This window comes from Astatotilapia calliptera, chromosome 5, assembly GCF_900246225.1.
Source record: "Astatotilapia calliptera chromosome 5, fAstCal1.2, whole genome shotgun sequence".
In the NCBI taxonomy this organism is placed as follows: Eukaryota; Metazoa; Chordata; class Actinopteri; order Cichliformes; family Cichlidae; genus Astatotilapia; species Astatotilapia calliptera.
The window spans coordinates 19559142-19574404 of NC_039306.1; positions in this window are offsets into that span (position 1 = coordinate 19559142).

The following is a 15263-nucleotide window of genomic DNA, read 5'->3' on the forward strand; positions in this document are numbered from 1 at the left end:
TGGGGATAGCACCACCTTTCATTCACAAACACTGCAATCCTTCCACTTTTCTTCTTACCATTTAGCTTTGAATCTTCACCAGCCTGAACAGTCATAAAACTGGGTACTGTGTCACTCTGGTCCAGGTGCAATCATGTCTTCATGATCCATAACACGCTGCAGTGCCAGTACTCTTTCTGATGTCTCACCAGGACCCACAGCTCATGGATCTTATCAGCAGCTCACAATCACTGCAACCGATGGAATAGAAGGTTTATATTTACTTCTCCTTGACTTTTGCTCCTACTCAAGCACACATAACATCTACAATTGAGTTAGTGCAGGTTAATCAATCTGGCTCTGGGCAACAGAGAGCTAGCAGCTGGTCATGTTTGAGAACTTGATTCCCAGAAAGCCAGAAATAAACATTATGTACCCACAATAAGACAAATGTCAAACCTGGTGTGACACACTTGTTGAAATCCATTTAACTATGATATATTTAGATAAACTGTGGCCCAGTGTTGGCTAATAGGTACAGTGTGGTTTATATGTTCATTCATTATTTCGGTTATTTCGGTTTATTCATACATAACTAAGAATAACAGTATATTTATAATTTATAAATGGATAAACTGTTTCTCAGTAAAGCTTGACATCAAGCACTAATGAGTTGTTTAGAAAGTCTGTATAAATGATTAAGTATTTAGATGCACATTTATACACATGATTAAATTATTAGTTTATTGTTTGTGAGTGTGTTAATGAAAATTTTATACATACTTATTAAAATTCAATTCAGTTCAGAAAGGTAAGAAAGGTGACTGTAGAAGAAATACTCAGTGCATCATTACGGTGTGTTCACACCAAACGCGATAGACGCGACCAGAGCGTCAGGTTCAGTGGCGGTCCTAGCCTGTTTGGCGCACGGGGCGAACACTCCATCTGCGTGTGTCTCCTATATGATATATGGGTGCCTTTGTCTGGACGTGCTTCCCACCCAGAGCTCCACAGCACAGAGGGAAGTTCCAGCGCTCCTGGAATCCCTCTGTGATGGACCGCCAGTCTCCAGGTGAAGGCACAGCCATGAAGTTGTCCACTAGACAGTCCCAGATGGCCATCGCTGCCTGGGGGGTGATCTGACACACCGTGGACACACTGACTCTGAAACTGGTCCTGAAGGAGTCCCCGGTGACAAGGAACCTGGACAAAATTGTTCAAAATTAGTATTATGTGTGCTGCAGTTACAAAATATATTATTCAAATTCCAAAATACTTTTGTGATGTCAGATTTAAATTACAAAACATAAATCTTACATAAAACATTTTGTAATTATAAGGATAATTACATAATATATATTAGATATAATATTAAACAGTCAGTTGTGTTTTGTTTTAACTTTAACATATCATAATTTGATTGGTAGCAACTTTTACAACTACAGTGTGCCAATCACTCATAATTCCTAAACATGTCAATCAGGTAGGAATGAAGTAAGACATTAATAGAAATAAAGAGTTGTATGTTGACATGTAGCCCTTTCCTTGCTTAAATCATTGTTAATATTTTTCAAAAATTCTATCTTGATAAGACAGCTTATCAAGATAGAATATGCTAGATAGAACCATATAATTAAAGATGAACCAAACTGTTCACAATTTTATCTAACTCTCAGTTTTAAGAAAGGCTGGTGGCCCCTGTTATAGAGTCTGATAGCTGCGGGGATTATATACAAATATTAAACTATACCAGAATTAAACCAGGTCTAAATAATTTTAAAAAAGGAGTGAGTATCACTACAAAGATTAGCAAGTTCTTTTCGTTCAGGACAAGAGAATTACTCTTGAACCAGTCTTTAACCTCACGCATGCATTCATTCGAAAATAGTGAAAAGACATAGCAAGAGTGTGAGTAATCTCAAAATAAATCTGAATATCATCAGCATCGCAATGAAAGGCAATATTAAACTTCTCAAAAATTACTCCAAGAGGTAGCAGATATAGTGAGAATAGGGCCTAATATAGATCCTTGAGGCACACCACAGCGTACAGGTACCGAGAAAGACAAGAAGTTGCCCAAATTAACCGAGAATGACCTGTCAGCGAGTTAAGATTTGATAAGCTTTAATATGATCCAACTCTGCCAACAAGAGCTCAAACTGCCCATTGACATCCTGAAATATGTACGAACACAATCGTGATACAGCTTCAACTTCTGGATCAAACCATGACATTATCCATGTTGCTGCCTTCTCATGAGAAGTGGCAGAAGTCAAAATCGCTGTTTTTTTCCTGTTTAGAAACATCAGGAGGTGCGCATCATTGCTTGATCATTGCTTCATTTTTTTCACAGTGCAGTTTTTGAGGGTGAAATCTTTGCGAAAACACAACATTTTGGTGTGTATATGTATAAGTTCGTAACCAATATTCACCAATATCCAAATATTCAGACTTTGATGTTGTTTTTTGCAACAATCTTAGTGTGCAAAGCTGTAACCCTACATTGTAAAATCTAATTAGTTCACAGAATTCAAAAAACTATGCAAACTCGTTGCCTCAAAAAAAAATGAGTAAAGTTTTACTTAAGATGATTAAGCTAGGGCAACTTACTCATTTTGAGTACACTGTACAACCTCGTTAGTTCCCAAAAAAACTAAGTAAAGCTTACTTAAGATGACTGTTAGGACAACTTATTAATTGCAAGTATGCAGTATTAAGAATAACTTGATATTTCTGACTGTACAAGTTTACCCACTGACAAACATTTCAAGTTCAACTAAATGAAAAACAATGTGTGGTAACCTGAATATGATTAAAAATAATTAACAACACTTTTTTGTAATGATGTTAAAATCAGTCCAACTTTTATTTTCAAATGCAACAAAGTATAACAGCCAACATACTGGACACTGTTCTACTGAACAACAAACAATTATATTGCCATCACTGTTATAATCTTACAATGAAACAAAGTCTCAGATTTAATTATTAAGAAAATAAGTTTAGGCCTACCACAAGTTTGTTTTGTACTTACATTACTTATATAATCAAAATGAAATATTTGTTGTTCTGTCCCAAGTGCAGTCTCTAATTTAAACAACACATTTGTTTTTCATTCCAACACATGAGCTGGAATGTTGTAATATTTTAAGGATGGCTTGTTTCCAGTCCAGGCATTACTGCCTGAATGACTATCATGGATCGAGGTGATCCAAATGTAGGTGCAGAAGAAAGTCTTTAACTTCCCTTAAGTACAGTGGCAGTGGATGGGGGTTGGAGATGCAATGAGCTTGAACCTGCAGGCGACCATCTTCACTGACCACACCATCTGTGACGGAGGACTCGTCTCTCCTGTTGTCCTGCAAGAAAACAATCATATTTTTTGGAACACAAACTTAATTGCTTTCTTAAAACATTTTTTCTGCATTTTGTATAGAACAGACTCCATTTTAGACAATCTCAGACTCCCTCCTGAGATTCAATACATTCAATGTCCCACTTGTCAGTCTGGATAGCCGTGACCACCACCCGACACACAATAATGTCATGAAAGCATCATTTTAAAAAGGGCTATGCAAACATGGCCAATAACTTTCATTCTAATGATGTGCAAAATGATTTGGGAACAAAACAAATTTTGCTGTTAGAAAACTTGCAGACTTCACTATATACAGTGTAGACCCTCTAAACTAAGTTTGGGGGATGTGATCTTTCAAGAAATGCAGACCAAACTGTTGTTGTTTGTTTACTTACACAACATGTCTTGTAGAATTAACTGGAGTCACCAGCAACAGCATAGTGCAGTCATATCTCAAGTCTAATAACAGAAGACAGGAAAAGATCAGTAAAGAAACAACTTCCCCAAACCAAAGCACAAATAAAACAATACCATAAGTAAAACAGGCTGATCTAAAGTATGATTAAAGTTCAGCCTGAATGTCACTGACAGTTGCTGATATATTGGAAAACCAAAATACTTACCTTAGTTGAAGTCTTTCTGTCCAACAGCAGGAGTGCTGTTCCCGAGCCTCAAAGACAGTAAGAAGCAAGCAGAGGGAGAAAAAGCAGAACATTTTTTAGAAGCTGATTTGATTCTTAATGGCTGTGCAATCATTATAACTTACAACACAGAAGGTCAATGTAGACACCATACAACCAAATTAGACTAACACCATCTACTATTTTTCATTAAATCATGTGACCTTTCTCCAGTGAGCCTTGCAGTTGAGTCATTTGCATAAATTGACATAAACAAAGGGGCAAAATAATTCCAACAGAAAACAAGGACTGTGATTTTTTTTAATGTACATTAATTAATCAGCCCTGAAAGTGCTGATTTAGCTTAAACATTATTATTTTGTTGCACTGCAGAAAATGTCACTGTGTGTAGAATTAAATATGTTTGATTATTATTATGTACCTTAATTAGGTAAGAAAGATTTTTTAATCACAACATAATAATAAGATGTTTACAAATGTTTATTAAAAGCAAAGGATCTTTGCTCCTCAATGTCAACTTTGAAAATATTTCTTTTTACTTTGTAAATCTTAAATACAGCAAGATGGGCCCTAGTTTGAGGGATAAACACTCACATGTGTTACAACCTACACATGCTGACCTTGACAAATCAGTTTCTAGTCCAAAACACCAATATTAAAACAAAAGAAAGAAAGTTTAGCAATAAATTTCCCAGGCCTGGAACAGCTGGATGAGGGCGTGATGTACAGCCATCATACTATAGAAAATAAACAGAGAGGCACAAATTAACTGATTTCAGTTAAAAATATTTGTTTTCCATCATTATGCAAAATGTAAAGTATTTCATATATGACACATCAAAACAACTTATTTTCCATGTCGCATATAAAACGATTTTACCTGTAGTGTTGTTTTTAGTTTCAGTAGAATTTGAAAATGAAATCGGTCAGTTCCTGCCTGTGTTCAGCTCACCAAAGATGCAGTCATAGGTGACGGTACTGTAGGTGTCACTATCAGCCTGTAAATTATTTCAAACAGACGTTAGGTGGAAGGGACAGAATAATTCCTGCAAAGTGGAACATCTATGAGTAGAAACAGAAGTTTTTGAAATATTCTTCAACTTTTGAGACTTACCATAGGTTTCGAGTTATCTAAAATAGAAAACAAAACAATAAAATGGCTTAAATGACCAAATATATATAGACTATATCACTGCAGTGAAAGCAAATGAGCAACACATTTTATGTCACCAGTGATGTTGCGTCATTTATACGTGACAAAAAAAAGAAAGGGAGTTTTTCTTTAAAACCTTTCACCTTCCTCATTCTCTCCCTCACTTCTCCACAGCTGTTGCTAGAAGCCACCGCCTGTGACTGATTGGGGCCCAATCAGTCTGTCTGCATTTAGGTGGATTTGTGAAGACAGTATATCTCTGAACGCCTCAAAATTCATTCGGCTGCTTCTTTCCTGTTTCACATCATCAATAAACACTAGTGTCTAAGTTCCACTGGCAGCCATGCACACCCAAGCCATCCCACTGCCTCCACTGTGTTTTATAGATGATGTAGTATGCTTTGGATCAGGAGCTGTTTCACTTCTTCTCCATACTTTTTTCTTGCCATCATTCTAGTAGAAGTTGATCTTGGTTTCATCTGTCCAAAGAATGTTTTTCCAGAACTGTGCTGGACTTTTTTTTTTTAGATGTTTTTAGAAAAGTCCAATCCAGCCTTCTTGATTCTTGCAGTGAACCCTCTTTGACCGCATGTTGCCTGTTCATAGCAAAATCTTCCAAATGCAAGCACGACCCCTCAAATCAACTCCTTTTATCTGCTTAACTGATAATGATACAGCAAAGGAATAGCTCACACTTGCCCATGAAATAGCCTTTGAGTCAATTATACTTTTCGTCCCTTTAAAAACAGGGTGACATATGTTAAGGAGCTAAAAGTCTTAAACGCTTCATCCAATAAAGGCACCTGAGCTTCCATTTCAGTGGGCACGGGAATCACCCGTACAAAACAAAGGAATTCTTGGTCAGAAATGACCTCTTACATACTGTGAAGGCTTGAAATTTGAACAGTATGTAAGAGTTGATATGAGAGGACTGTGGTGGCCAGAATGAACATAATTGAAAGCAATAATGGAAAAGAAGCTGTAGACTGGTTCTTAAGGAAGATGACCAGCTTGAAAATAATATTACTTATGTCTTGGAATCACATTTCTGTAGATTAAAAAAAAAGAAAACAACAAGAGTAATACTTTCATAACCCACAGGAAATCAGAGATACAGTATATTTTATTACTAAAAATGTTATCTGAAAGTTAATTGTAATAAATTGAGACGTAAAGTAACTGCAGCTGAGATTTTTCTTACCAGTCTTCCTTTGATTAAGCACAAGAGGTAGTGTAAGCAAGAGGACATCCACCATTACGAATGATCTGATTGTCCATATCATTTTTGCAGCTTTAAGAAAGGAGTTCAATTCACATTTTAAGTTTAAAATGTTAAAACAGTAATAAAAAAAAAACTTATTGTGGGCATGGTGTAAGAAAAGCTCTACATTGGTTAAATTCTGTTTTTTGTTTTTTAGAGTGCACTGGTATCTTTATGATTTTATGAAGGTGTCATAAGTTGGTGTGAAGGTGGACTTTTAAATTTGAGTTAAAAAAACAAAAAACAAAAGGTGAACCTTTATTCATAAAAATAAGAAAACAATGTCCATAAATTAAAAGGGTTAAAACATACAGGCATTCAAACACGCAGCAATCAACAGTAACAAAACATTAACAATGAGGAAATAAGGTAAACTGAGGCTTTTAATATACTGAGATAACAAGGGAAGGGAAAACACACACAGCTTAAACTAATCATGGTAAACGAGACAAAGGAAGCAAAACTAAACAGTGCACATGAGACGACAAACTAACAAAATACAACAAGAAGTGACTAAACATGGGAACATCTAACAGGATGGAAAACACTGGGGATGTAAAGTAAACAAACTAAAACAAAGTAAGACAGAAAACATTAAATTACAGTCCAAAAACTCAAAACGTTAGTTCAAAGACCAAAGATTGTGGCAGATGCTGACTAACCTATTAAACAATATCCTGTAAGTGCAAAAACATTTTTTTACTTTATTCAAAATAAGAAAATTAAGTCTGTTATTTCATCACTGGTTGCTGGATCTGTAAGAGTGTTAGCAGTGGTCAGATTACTGGCAGCTGTGTCAGTTATACCAGGAAAAGAAGGAGAAAGGGAGCTGCCTCCAGTGGGACAGCAGGAGAAATAATTTATTTAGAGCTGAAGTCTTTAGAAGTCAAGCCTAAAAAGTGTACTTGTTCAAACAATTAAAACCATTTCATTTTTAAAATTCTTATCTGCAGGACCATGTCCTGTTGTGACTTTCATAGTAGGAGCAGAGGTCAAAGTGCTTGCAGATGAGAGTGATCTACAAGTAGTCAGAACTAATGCATTCACAAAAAGAAAAGTCAAATCTTCAAAGTCAAAAAGCAATAAACTACAATCAACTACTACCTCAACTTTCCTCTTGGTGTGGCTATATGCACATAATGTAAAAGAAAAAGAGGAGTATGTCACTTACTTCCTATGTTGATGGAAAATATTTTACTGTGAGGACACTGATGTTGTCCTCCTTTATTGCTGTGACATGTAAAAACATGTCACTACCACCTCAGCAGTAAACTCTGCTGCCCAAGATAGGACTTCAGTTCCTGTTACATTCTGCTCACAGGAGACGGATGTATATTTGCTTCTTCTTATAACGTATGAAAAACACTTAAAAGATGACGGAGTCTGACAGTTCACTGTGACTGAGTCTGTCTCTGTGATCACAGGTGGATTCAGATGAAGGAATTGCTGAAATTTAGAGATACTAAATATAAGTTATATTAAATAGATAATAATTTCATGTGTCAAATCACCATTAACAGAATAATATATTGTTCAAGAATAGTCAGTATATAGTTGACACACTGATGACAGAAAAAAACAATAAAATAATAAATTAAAAGTTAAATGTGCAAAATCAAAATCAGTGTTTTAATGGGTAACTTTGTATGGTGATTGGTGACATGTTACTGAGTGGGGACTTCTGAAAAAAAAAGAAGCAATAACATGTCACTTCAAGTGTAACAGAATAACTTTTGGCAGTTTTTTTTCTTGAAATGAGGAAATAACACTGAGACACAGAAACATGAGTTCAGTGTGACTGAGTCTGTCTCTGTGATCACAAGTGGAGTCACAGTCAGTTCAGGTGGCAGAATGCCTGAAATTTCATATGCACAGATTTTTATTTCTAATAGTTAGTTCCCAGTGTCAGAAATCATAAGGTGATAAGATTTTTGTAGAGAAACTGCAAAGAAAGTCTAAATAAATAGCCAACACATTGGTGACAAAAAACAAAACATGAAACTTAGAGACTGACCTTGTGCTTTAATTTCATGAAAAGAATCTGGTGAAGAACGGCAATATGAGAAAAAAGTGATGATACAGCTGTAAAATGAAATCATAACTGACATAATAACTGAATAGATTTTAAGTAATAGGAAACAATAAAAATTAGATGTGACAAAAAGTTTGACTTTAGAACATTTACTAAATAATGTCAAAGTAAAAAGCCCATAGAAACATAAAAGCTTAGAGATTGATCCCGTACTTTGTTACTGATAGTTAAAAATACAACACAGAAGCAACAATGTACGAAATTTACTGTCTAGTGTTAGCATCCTCATGTAAAAATGCAACATGCTAACAGTGATACCTAACTGATAAATCACCTGAATGGCCGACATCAAGTACCGGCTGATATGAGAAAAAGTTTAACTTATATGCAAAGGCCACCAACAGCAGCAGGAGTTCCGCCATGATGAAACCATGTGAACAGAACAGACTACTACTAACTGCTTTTACTTTTGCCTGAAATAAGTGACATTTTCAAAAGTTGCTTTCAGGAAAACCACAGGATCAGAAGTGAATCACACTAACTGGCCACAGTAAGCCATACGTTTTTCTCACTCTGTCCTGTACATGTTTTTTCATAATATTTTAGGTTAATGTGTAAAGTCTTTTTCTTCTTTTTTTTTCTTAATTCTATATATTCAGGTAAATAAATGTGTAGAAGGAACAACACTAAAAACATTCATATACAAATCAGTCTATTTCTGATTAACAATCGTTCTACTTCCTGGGAGTGGTGTGAGTGTAAACACTGCATCTGCTGAGGTTCCGTTCTTCTGAATAAAATGTGCAAAAAAGGTCTTTGTGAGAACAACTAATGAGCAATGAATAATGAGTTCCTGTTTAGCTGTTTTGTGTGTCATACCATGTTGAACATTCCTGATGCTCTTTTCACAACATCTAACGTAAAAGATAATTGTGGTCGTAAATAAATTAACATTTGCATCTGCTGTCTTGTTCATCATCTTTTTGTCAATAACTGTAAGAAGGCAAAGTTTCACTTCTACTTTGTGTTACGGCCGAGAGGCCAGACCAGGTGAGAGGCCTCAAGTGCAGACACAGACAGAGGCAGATGAACTCTGATGTGAGATCAACAGCCAAAACTTCTACAAAACAAATTCTGTGATCACTGCTGTTTCATTGCCAGTTTTAGACCAAGACATGTTATACTGAACGCTTAGATGTTATGTCACATAATATACCTGCGCCTTTTTTTTACCCTATTTTCCCATGTAAGCAGTTATACATTACCCAATCCAATCATAGACTAATCGTGGAATAACATACAGTTACGACACAACTCAGCAATAAATACAGTAGATCAGAGACTGACCTTGTACTTGCATTACATGGAAGGACACTGTTGAAAATATATGTCAAGGACATAAATAAATCTATTAATAAGTCAGAAATAACTTTAGCAAAATATATGTTTCAAGTGTGAACTTACACGAATGTTGAGAGATCACATTAAATATTGCAAAATCTGCAGGATGTTTAACTCACACATTAGGACAGCACACCAAAGGCTCTGTTGAGAAGAAGATTCTCACGTTTCTGACGACACAGAAGGGGATGAATCGTTTTGTAGCAGTTGGTCACAGGAAAACCACAAGAGGCAGGAAAAGTACTTCATCACATATTGAGGCCACAAAGCTACACATATAAAGAGCAGCTAATTAAAAGTACCTATATGTGTGTTATATATACCAGCCACCACAGGGGGGCTAAGTTAAGATTACTAAATATATGCTACAGTATCATTTCTGTTGCTTTAGCTGTTCCTCAGATGAAGGTCAATCAAGGTGCAGTGCACAAACTTGATAGTACAGTAGGGGTCTTAATTCCTAATGCTACTATGTAGCATTAGACAATATATACAATCAAGAAATTGTATATATTGTAACACAATTATTCCAGAGTTCAAATTTCAGACTATATTTTCATTTATATTAATTATAATTTCACAAATCATGTGACTGATTCAGATACCACAGTTTATAAATACACCAGTGGGCTCTGTGTCTGAAAGTCTCACTGGCCTCAAAAGATGTTGTGAAAAAGGAACTTCAGGCCGCTCGCGTGAGTATGACATGTGCTGTGCATGCCCACATTGTCCTTCTTCTGGTTATATGCATACACCCAGAAACTGCTGATAATAATGTGGAAATAAACATCAGTCTATGAGAAAAAACAATTAATAATATTATAATAATATTTTGAGAAGAAAATGGTAAGTTTACCCACCAAAACAATTTAAATATTGTAACGTTCACAAGAACCAGACGGTTGGGTCTCAGTTTGTCCGTTTATTCGGCACATAAGCAAGCGGGTTGCTAACTCAGGGGAGAGCGCCCTCGTGCTACACCTCTCTTCAGCCTGGCACCCACACAACACAGAACCCAGGTCCCCCCTCCCCTTCCTCCACACCACCCTCCCTACTTCCTGCAGCACAACCAAACATGAATCTTAAAGGAACAACAACAGTGTGCAAAGATAACCAACATGTACAATAACACTTAACCATCGTTACACTGCCCCCCCAGCAATAAGTTCCTCGTCCCCGAGGGAACGACACAGTCTCTGGGGCGGGGTGGTAGCCTACGTTCCCTCCTTGACCTCCTGAGCCCCTGAGGTGGGCGCGGAGCGTCGGGGCTTTGGGGTGAAGAGTCCGAGGGAGGGGAACGCAGCCCCGGTCGGGGGCCCCTCTGAGCAGGGTCATGGACGCTCTGTACACGTCCCTCTGGAAAGGAGGGGAGGGACTGTCCTCTGTAGGGGGCCATCCGGTCTCTGTGCAGCGCTACTATCCTCCCCCTAGGAGGCAACTGCACCCTGTAAACAACCTCCCCCACTCGCTCTAGGACGCTGCAAGGCCCCACCCAGCTGCTATCCAGTTTAGGACACCGTCCCTTCTTTCTCTTTGGGCTGTAGACCCACACCAGCTCCCCAGCACGGAAGTGCCTCCCCTTAGTGGTGATGTCATAATTCCTCTTTTGGCGCAGGCCTGCCTTCGCCAGCTGCTCCCGGGCGTAGGAATGTGCAGAATCCAGCCGGTCCTGCAGCTTCCTTGCGTAGTCCCGGCCTGGTGGTGCTTCTGGCGCGTCCGGGGGCTTCCCAAAAGCCAACTCTGCAGGAGTTCTCAGCTCTCTCCCTAACATGAGCAGGGCAGGCGTACATTGGGTGGAGTCTTGCACTGCCGACCTGTAGGCCATGAGGATAAGGGGAAGGTGGTAGTCCCAGTCCCGTTGGTGTTCTGAGGTAAGGATGGCTAGCTGCTGGGCCAGCGTCCTGTTAAACCTTTCCACCAGTCCATCGCTTTGGGGGTGAAGTGGGGTGGTGCGGGTCTTCTTGATCCCAAGGCGTTCACACATGGCAGCAAATACCTTGGACTCAAAGTTACGCCCCTGGTCACTGTGGAGGGTCTCTGCTGTTCCAAAGCGGCTGAACATCCCCTCCACTAATACATCAGCGACAGTCTCAGCCTCCTGATCTGGGATGGCGTATGCTTCCGGCCACTTGGTAAAATAGTCCATGGCCACAAGAACATAGCGGTTTCCTCTGTCTGTGCGAGGAAATGGGCCCATGACGTCCACAGCTACTCGCTCCATTGGAGCCCCTGCTGGTTGCTGCTGAAGCTGAGCCCGGGACTGGTCCTGTGGCCCTTTGTGTGAGGAACATGCATCACAGCTCCGGCAAAAGTCCTCCACATCCCTCCGCTGTTGACCCCAGTAATAGCCCTGGCGGAGGCGGCGGAGAGTCTTAGAGACCCCAAAGTGGCCGGAGCCAGTGCTCCCATGGCAGGCTTCCAGCACCGCTGACCTCAGCGACCTTGGCACCACAACCTGCCACCTCTCCTCCCCCGTGGCAGGATCCTTCCAGGCACGCTCCAACACCCCCTCCTTCAGCCTGAGAGCTGCAAACTTGGCCCATAGCCCCCTGGTACAGATGGAAAACCCAGTGACCTCATCCCAAAGGGGTTGCTCCCCCTTCTCCAGCCACTGCAGGACCGGCAGCAGGTCTGTGTCTTGTTCCTGCCGTGCCCTCCACTCCGCTGCATCCACCACCAGAAGAGCCCTGCAGGCGAGCTGTGCTGCTCCGTCTATTGTCGTGAGTTCCCGCTCTATTTCCTCTCGCTTCTCACAGTAACGGCAGCCAGCTGCAGCACATGGGCGGCGAGAGAGGGCGTCTGCGTTAGAATGGTGCGTCCCTGCTCTGTGCTCCACAGTGAAATTGAAGGCTTGGAGCTCCTCCAGCCAGCGAGCCACCTGTCCCTCTGGCTCCCTGAAAGACATCAGCCACTGAAGGGCAGCATGATCAGTTCTGATAACAAATGCTGTGCCGCACAGGTAGTACTTAAAGTGTCTCACCCCTGCCACCACAGCCAGCAGCTCTCGTCGTGTGACACAGTAGCGCCGCTCACTCCTGTTCAGGACCCGACTGAAGTACGCCACCACCTTCTCACCTTCCGGCCCAACCTGCGACAACACAGCTCCCAGCCCCACATTACTTGCGTCAGTGTCCAGGACAAAAGGCAGGGTGGGGTCAGGGGGGGCGAGGACTGGGGACTCTGTCAGCGATTTGCGGAGGGTGTTGAACGCCTGCTGACAGTCCTGGGTCCAGATGAAGTCACGGTCCTTCTGCAGCAGGTGGAAGAGTGGTGCGGCTATGGAGGAAAAGCCCTTCACAAACCTCCTGTAATAAGACGCCAGTCCTAGGAAGCTTTTGAGCTGTTTCTGGTCTGCTGGTGTGGGCCACTCGGTAATGGTGTGAATTTTTTCCTCCAAAGTGCTGATGCCCTCACGACCCAGCTTGTGGCCCAGAAACTCCACCTCCCTCCTCATGAAGTGGCACTTGTCGGGATGCAGCTTCAGGCCTGCAGCCGCCACCCTCTCCAACACTTGTCTCAGGGCATCCAGGGCAGCATCAAAGGAGCTCCCGTGCACTAGAAGATCATCCAGGTAAACCAGACACCGTTGCCGTGGGACGCCAGCCAGCACACTGTCCATAAGCCTCTCGAAGGTCGCAGGAGCGTTGCAAAGACCAAAGCTCAGGACTTTGAACTGCCATAGTCCCCTGTTAGTGCAGAAGGCTGTCTTCGGTCTGGATTCCGGGGACAGTGGCACCTGCCAGTAGCCACTCCGCAGGTCCAGGGTGGAGAACCAGGAGGACCCGGCTACTAAGTCGAGAGACTCATCAATCCTGGGAAGGGGGTAAGAGTCCTTCTTCGTCACTTTGTTGAGTGGTCTGTAGTCCACACAGAAACGCATCCTAGGACTTTTTTTCTTAGGCACCATCACCACCGCGGAGGCCCACGGGCTATCAGATGGCTCTATGATGCCCGCCTTCATCATTTCACACAACTCTCTGTCTGCAGCCTCCTGATGAGCCAGGGGCAGGCGGCGGGGGCGCACTTTAATAGGCTGGGCATCCCCGGTCTCAATGACGTGCTCTACCAAGTGTGTCAAGCCAACATCACTTTCTTTCAGGGCAAAAATGTCACTAAACTCTTTTAGTACCTGCCATAGACTCTCTTGCTGCTGTGGAGTCAGCCCCTCACAGTTCTTTGACCAGATACTCCTCACTGCTGAGAGCCTCTCCTCCTCCTCCGCTCGCTGTTCTGCTGGCGGGTCTGCAGGGGTCTCTGCGGTGGAGGTGGACGCCGCGGCAGATGCTGTGCAGACCGGGGGGGGGAATAAGCGGCACCTTCTTCCCATCAGGGAGTGCGAGGAAGCCTTTGCCTAAGTCCAGTACACCACCAATGGCTCGTAAAAAATCCAGCCCAAGGATGCAGGCGTCCTGCACGTCAGCCACCCAGGCAGCATAAGACACACCGAGGTCCCCCACCTTGAACTGGAACACTCCCCTCCCTCTCATTGGGGCCAGATCACCGGTCACAGTCTTAAGTTGCACATTAGTCGGTTGCACAGCAGCTCCGGGTGGGACAACATCGGGTCGGACCAGCGTTGCATTGGATCCCGTGTCCAGCAGGGCCGTACAGGACACCCCCGCAATCGTCACTGGAACATGGCAAAAGCCGCCAACCTGGGTCCAGCCCACAGTGACGGCCGCACCGGGTGGAGGTGGCGGTGGTGTGGGGATGTCGTTCTCCCAGGCCCGTGTACTCCCGCCTACACGGGCCCGTGGGGGTTTCCCTGAACCGCTGCAAGCTTGGGGCACTGCCTGATGAGGTGTCCGACTTGTCCACATCCCCAGCAGCTCTGAGGTCGGCGGTGTGGGCCAGCCCGAGGGGAAGGCGACTGCAGCGAAGCTGTCTGCACCAAACTGCACAGGCCCGCTGGCGTCTCCATCTGTTCCACAGGTGCTGACACAGCCCTCACCACGTGTGCGTCGTCAGCGCCCCCAGAGGATCCTGCAAGCATCTCCCTCTCCAACGCTAGCTCCAGGGCTGCACTGAGTGTGGCCGGCCGAGCAAGCTGAGTTTGCATGCGGAGCTCTTTAGGGCTCAGGGCCTGCAGGAACTGGTCCCGAGCTAACTCCGCCTGCACTGATGGTGGCATGCTGTCATACGCCCTCCGGCAAAGGCACTCGACTTCATGGGCCAAAATGCGGAGGGGCTCACCTGGCAATCTGCGTCTGTTGTGGAACTCCGACCTCAGCAGCACTGGTTGGTTATACTGCCCGAAGCGCCTCTGAAGTGCTCCGACCAGAGCATTATAATCTCCCCTCTGCTCCTCGGTCAGCAGCAGCAGGCATGCTGCTGCATCCTCACACAGGCACAAAGCCAATTGGAGAGCTTTATGTTCCTCAGACCAGCCAGCTGCAACAGCTAACAGCTCGAACTGTGCGATAAACACTTCCCATGGC